This window comes from Peromyscus eremicus, chromosome 2 (genome assembly GCF_949786415.1).
Source record: "Peromyscus eremicus chromosome 2, PerEre_H2_v1, whole genome shotgun sequence".
Lineage (NCBI taxonomy): Eukaryota > Metazoa > Chordata > Mammalia > Rodentia > Cricetidae > Peromyscus > Peromyscus eremicus.
The window spans coordinates 7626886-7633541 of NC_081417.1; positions in this window are offsets into that span (position 1 = coordinate 7626886).

Genomic DNA, 6656 nt, shown 5'->3' on the forward strand with positions numbered 1-6656 from the left:
AAGTTATGTTTAAAGAATCCTTAGGATTCTTTGGATTTCCTTGGTATCTGTTGTTATGTCCCTTTTTAATCTCTTTACTAATTTGTACATTAACTTTATGCTGTTTAATTAATTTGGATAAGGGTTTGTTAATCTTACTGATTTTCTCAAAGCACCAACTCTTTGTTTCATTGATTCTTTGTATTGCTTTTTCTTTGTTTGTATTTTATTGATTTTAGTGCTGAGTTTGATTATTTCTTACCTTCTATTCCTTTTGGACTTGATTTCTTCTTTTTGTTCTAGAGCTTTGAGGTATGCTGTTAAGTTACTAGTATGAGATCTCTCCAGTTTTTTTTCTAATGTAGGCACTTAGCGCTGTGCCTCTTAGAATTGCCTTCATTGTATTCCATATATTTGGATATGTTGCATATTTGTTTTTGTTAAATTCTAGGCAATCTTTAATTTCATTTTTAAATTAATATCTTGACCCATTTTTCATTCAGTAGAGAGTTGTTCAGTTTTCATGACCTTGTAAGCTTTCTCTTGTTTATATTCAGCCTTAACCTGTGGTGATCATTAGGATGCATTGAGTTATTTCAATTTTTTTTTATCCGTTGAGACATGTTTTGTGTTCAATTATGTGGTCAATTTTGGAAAAAGTTCCCTGAAGTGCTGAGAAGAAGGTATATTCTTTGTGCTTGGAGGAGATGTTCTGTAAATATCTGTTAGGTCCATTTGGTCAGTTAGCTCCAGCATTTATCTGTTTGGTTTTTGTCTGGATGACCTGTCTATTGGTGAGAGTGGGGTACTGAAGTCTCCCACTATCAGTGTGTGAGGGTCAGTATGTGATTTAAGCTTTAGTAGTGTTTCTTTTACTTGTGTGCCCTTGTTTGCTGTATAGATGTTAAGAATTGCAATGTACTCTGTGGATTTTTTCCTTTGATGAGTATGTAGCAGCTTTCCTTATCTCTTCTGATTAGTTTTGGTTTGAAGTCCTTTTTGTTAGGTGTTAAAATGGCTACACCAGCTCGCTTCTTAGGCTCATTTGCTTACAATATCTTTTCCTCTTTTTTTTTACCCTGAGATGATGTCTTGTCCTTGATGTTAAGGTGTGTTTCTTGTATGCACCAGAAGGATGGGTCCTGTTTTCACATCCATTCCGTTAGTTTGTGTCTTTTTATTGAGGAATTGAGAGCACTGACATGGAGAGTTATCAATGAGCAGTGTTTGTTGATTCCTGTTATTTTGTTGTTGCTGTTGTATGTGTTTCTCCTCTTTTGATTTGCTGGTCTGGGATTATATATTCCTTGTGTTTTCTCCAGTGTGGACTTTAAGGTTGTCGTTTTCCTTCTAGTGTCTTTTGTAGGGCTGAATTTGTAGACAGATATTGCTTACATTTAGTTCTATCACGGAATATCTTCTTTCCTCCATTTATTGTTGAAAATTTTGCTGGGTATTGTCATCTTGCGTGGCATCTGTGGTCTCTTATTCTGTAGAACATATGTCAAGGTGCTCTGGCTTTAGAGTCTCGGTTGAGAAGTCAGGTGTTACTAACAGGCCTGCCTTTATACATGCTTTGTTTGTTTGTTTGCTTTTTGTTGTTGTTTTTTTTTCAGTTGCAGCTTTGTGACATTCTTTGTTCCATATGTTTAGTGTTTTGATTATTATGTGGTGAGGGGACTTTTTTTTCTGGTCTAGTCTATTTGGTGTTCTGTAAGCTTTTGTACCTTTATAGTCATCTCCTTCTTTAGGTTAGAAAATTTTTCTTCTATGGTTTCATTGAAAATATTTTCTGTGCCTTTCATCTGGGTTTCTTCTCCTTCCTCTTCTCTTGTTATTCTTAAATTTGTTCTTTATATATTGTCCCAGATTTCCTGGATGTTTTGTGCCAGGATATTTTTAGATTTAACATTTTCTTTGACCAAGGTTATTAATTTCTTCTATTGTGTCTTCAGTGCCTGAGATTTGTTTTTTCTATCTCTTATAGTCAGTTGGTGAGACTTGTCTCTGAAGTTCCTGTTTGAGGTCCTAAAATTATTTCATTTTCACATGTTCCCCAGTTTGGGTTTTCTCAATTGATACAATTTCCACTTTCAGGCCTTGAACTATTTTATTTACTTCCTTCTACTGTTTATTTATGTTTTCATAGAATCTTTGATGGATTTATTCATTTCTTCTTTAAGGACCACCACCATATTCATAAAAGCTATCTTATGGTCTTTTTCTTGTGCTTCAGCTATGTTGCAAAACTCAGAACTTACTGTGGTAGGGTTGCTAGGCCATAATGGCTACATATTGTCCTGGCTATTATTGATTGTGTTTTTATGCTATCATCTATGTGACTGGGTTTGATAAGACTGTAATTCTGGGTGCTGATATCTGGTCTTGTCTTTGTTTGGTGGGTGTTCTGTTCCTTGGTTTCTGTTATCATCTGTCGTTCTTAGGAGAGTTGATGGTTGTGGGTTATGTGGTAGGAAATTCTTCTGGGATCTTGATAGATGTGGCCACTGGGGGTTCTAGGTAAAATATGTTTCTAGATATTGGGAGCTGAGACTTAGGAATGGGTTTCAGCTGATGGGGGTCAGGTGGTGGTGGTGAGGGGTTCAATAGGAGGGAGGAAAGCAGGATGTTCCACCAGGATCTGCTTAGTCCCCTGTGAATGTGAGCAGAGAATGAGCCTTAGTAGTCTGCTACAGAGCCAGGGATGAGACTGGGATTAGATTTGGTGAAGCTGAAGGAGAGATGGAGGTCTGCAGTTAGCTTCCCTGTCTAGAGTCTCTGTTTTTGTTTGTTTGTTTGTTTTTTATAAAGGCAGGGTCTTGTGTGTAGCCTAGGCTGTCCCTAATTGCCAACCTCCAAATGCTAGGATTACAGGAGTGCGATGCCAAGACGAAAGTGAAGCTGATCCTCAACTGAGAGATGTCCCCTTGTGGCCAGGAACCTTGGCCTCCAGCGGTCCTGGCAGGCATTACAGTCTGGAAGCAAGAAGCGGTCAGGTGAGCTAAGAGTCTGGTTCACCCAGGGCTGAGGTGACTTCCTCTAGGAACCTCCACCTGGCCATGCCCACCCTACTGGTCCCTTCTCAGCAGGGACCTGGCTACCTCTGCCTGTTCCAGCAGTCATCACTGGAACACTCCATGATTTGTGTACGGGGGTGTTTCTTCAGAATATAGTGTTCTTCAGCAAGAGATCAGTTTATAGGGGAAACACAAAAATTTTCCCAAAATGGCCATTTCAATTAACCTCAGGAATAAGACAAGAGTGCTTGCTGTCATTATTGTTTAATATTCTTTTGTATTGCCACAACTCTGATGGAAGCCCCTGCCCCAGCAGAGGACACACTGGCCGCGAGAACCCCAGGTAGGCTGCTAGCCCATAGACCACCCCACTACTTTCTCAGTGCCTGTCCAACTCACTTCCAACTGGCTCTCCCCTCCTCATCACCATACCCCCCAACATGCCAGCTGCCAGAATTCCAGCCCTCAACTTGGGCTGACACTCTTTGCTCACCAGGAGTCCAGCCCCCAACTCAGGTGAGACTCTTGTAGCTAGAGTTTTCCTGCCTGGCCCACAGTCAGGACAAATCTCTCTCATCTGCCAGTCCCACAGCTGCTCAGACACAACCAAGTAAACACAGAGACATATTGCTTACAAACTGTATGGCCGTGGCAGGCTTCTTGCTAACTGTTCTTACAGCTTAAATTAATCCATTTCCATAAATCTATACCTTGCCACATGGCTCGTGGCTTACCGGCATCTTCACATGCTGTTTCTCATCCTGGCGGCTGGCAGTGTCTCTCTGACTCAGCTTTCCACTTCCCAGCTTCATTCTCCTCCTTGTCCTGCCTATACTTCCTGCCTGGCCACTGGCCAATCAGTGATTTATTTATTGACCAATCAGCAACACATTTGACATACAGACCATCCCACAGCAGATCCTCTACTCAACTACAGGCCACTCCAGCCAGATGATCAGAGAGGAAACAGAAACCAAGGAACAAAACACCCATCCAACAAAGACAAACTCAGAAACTGGCACCTAGACCTATAATTACACCAAACCCATATGCCTAGACACCAGTGTAAGAACACAATCAACAACAGCCAGGACAATATGTTACCATCAGAGCTCAGCTATCCTACTACAGCAAGCCTGAATATTACAACACAGCTGAAGCACAAGAAAATGACCTTAAAACAACTTTATGATGACAATAGAGGTCCTCAAAGTGGAAATGAATAAATCCCTTAAAGAAAGCCAAGAAAAAGCAAATAGTTGAAGGAAATGAATAAAATTGTTCAAGAACTGAAAATAGAAATAGAAGCAATAAAGAAAACACAAATTGAGGGAATTCTGGAAGTTGAAAATCTAGGTAAGTGAACAGGAATTACAGACACAATCATCACTAACAGAATACAAGAGATGGAAGAGAGAATCTCAGGTGTTGAAGATACAATAAGAGAAATAGATACATCAGTCAAATGTTAAATCTAAAAAATTCCTGATGCAATACATCCAGGAAATCTAAGACACGATGTAAAGATCAAATGTAAGAATAACAGGAATAGAAGAAGAAGAAGAATCCCAGTTCAAAGGCCCAGAAAACATTTTTAGCCAAAGTCATAGAATAAAATTTTCCTAACCTAAAGAAGGACATGCCTATAAAGGTACAAGAAGCTTACAGAATGCCAAATAGATTGCACAAGAAAATAAATTCCTGGCCGGGCATTGGTGGCGCACGCCTTTAATCCCAGCACTCGGGAGGCAGAGCCAGGCGGATCTCTGTGAGTTCGAGGCCAGCCTGGGCTACCAAGTGAGTTCCAGGAAAGGCGCAAAGCTACACAGAGAAACCTTGTCTCGAAAAAAAAAAAAGAAAAAAAGAAAATAAATTCCTCTTGACACATAATAATCAAAACACTAAACATACAGAACAAAGAAAGAATATTAAAAGCTGCAAGGGAAAAAGACCAAGTAACATATAAAGGCAGACCTATCAGAATTATACCTGACTTCTCAATGAAAACTCTGAAAGCCAGAAGGGCCTGGGGAAGAGATGTATTGCAGACTCTAGAAGACCACAGATGCCAGCCTAGACTACTATATCTAGTAAAACTTTCAGTCACCATAGATGAAGAAAACAAGTTATTCCATGATAAAGTTAAATATAAACAATATCCATCCACAAATCCAGCCCCACAGAAGGTAGTAGAAGGAAAATCCCAGCCCAAGGAGTTTAACTACACTTATGAAAACATAGGAAAAATAATCTCACACTAGCAAAACCAAAAAAGGGGAAACACACACACACACACACACACATGCACACACAAAACCACCACCAACACAAAATAACAGAAATTAGCAATCATTATTCATTGATATTTCTCAGTATCAATGGGCTCAATTCCAAAATAGAACACACACACACACACACACACACACACACACACACACACACACACAATCACAGAATGGATTCATCTTTCTGCTACATACAAGAAATACACCTCAATATCAAAGATAAACATTATCTCAGGGTGAAGGGTTAAAAAAAATTTTCCAAGCAAATGGACCTAAAAAGCAAGCTGATGTAGCTATTCTAATATCTAACAAAATAGACTTCAAACCAAAATTAATCAAAAGGGACAGGGAAGGACACTTCATACTTATTAAAAGAAAAATACACCAAAATGATCTTTCAATTCTTTTTATTTTTTATTTTTTACTTTTTTTTGTTTTTCAAGACAGGGTTTCTCTATGCAGCTTTATGCCTTTCCTAGAACTCACTTTGTGGCCAAGGCTGGCCTCTAACTCACAGAGATCTGCCTACCTCTGCCTCCCAAGTGCTGGGATTAAAGGTGTGCACCACTACCACCCAGCTCAATTCATTTTTTTATTTATTTATTTTTTTTCATTTTACATAGCAACCACAGTTCCCCTTCCCTCCCCTTCTCCTGCTACCCCCACACCTCCCCTCCATCCACTCCTCAGTTGGGGTAAGGCCTTTCTTGGAGAGTCAACAAAGTCTGGCATATCAAATTGAGGCACGACCAAACCCCTCCCCTCTGCATCAAGGCTGAGCAAGGTATTCCACCATAGGGAATGGGCTTCAAAAAGCCAGTTCATGCACCTGGGATATGGCCTGATCTCATGCCAGGTGTCCAACAAATAGATCAATCCACATAACTGTCACCCACTTTCAGAGGGTCTAGTTCAGTCCCATGCAGGTTCCCCAGCTGTCAGTCCAGAGTCTGAGAGCTTCCCCTAGCTCAGGTCAGCTGTCTCTGTGGTTTCCCCATCATGATCTTGACTCCACTTCCTCATATAAACCCACCTCCCTCTCTTCAACTGAATTCAAGGAGCTTGGCCAAGTACTTGGCTGTGGATCTCTGCATCTGCTTTTATCAGTTACTGGATATAGATTCCATGATGACAATTAGGGTAGTCACCAATCTGATTACAGAGGAAGACCAGTTCAGGCATCCTCTCCACTATTGCTAGGAGTCTTAGCTGGGGTCATCCTTGTGGATACCTGGGAATTTCCCTAGCACTACGTTCCTCCGTAACACCATAATGGCTCCCTCTATCAAGATATCTCTTTCGTTGTTCTACCTCTCCACTCCTCCCTCCACTCAGCCGTCTCAGTGCCTCCTGTTCCCATCTCACATCCTTTCCT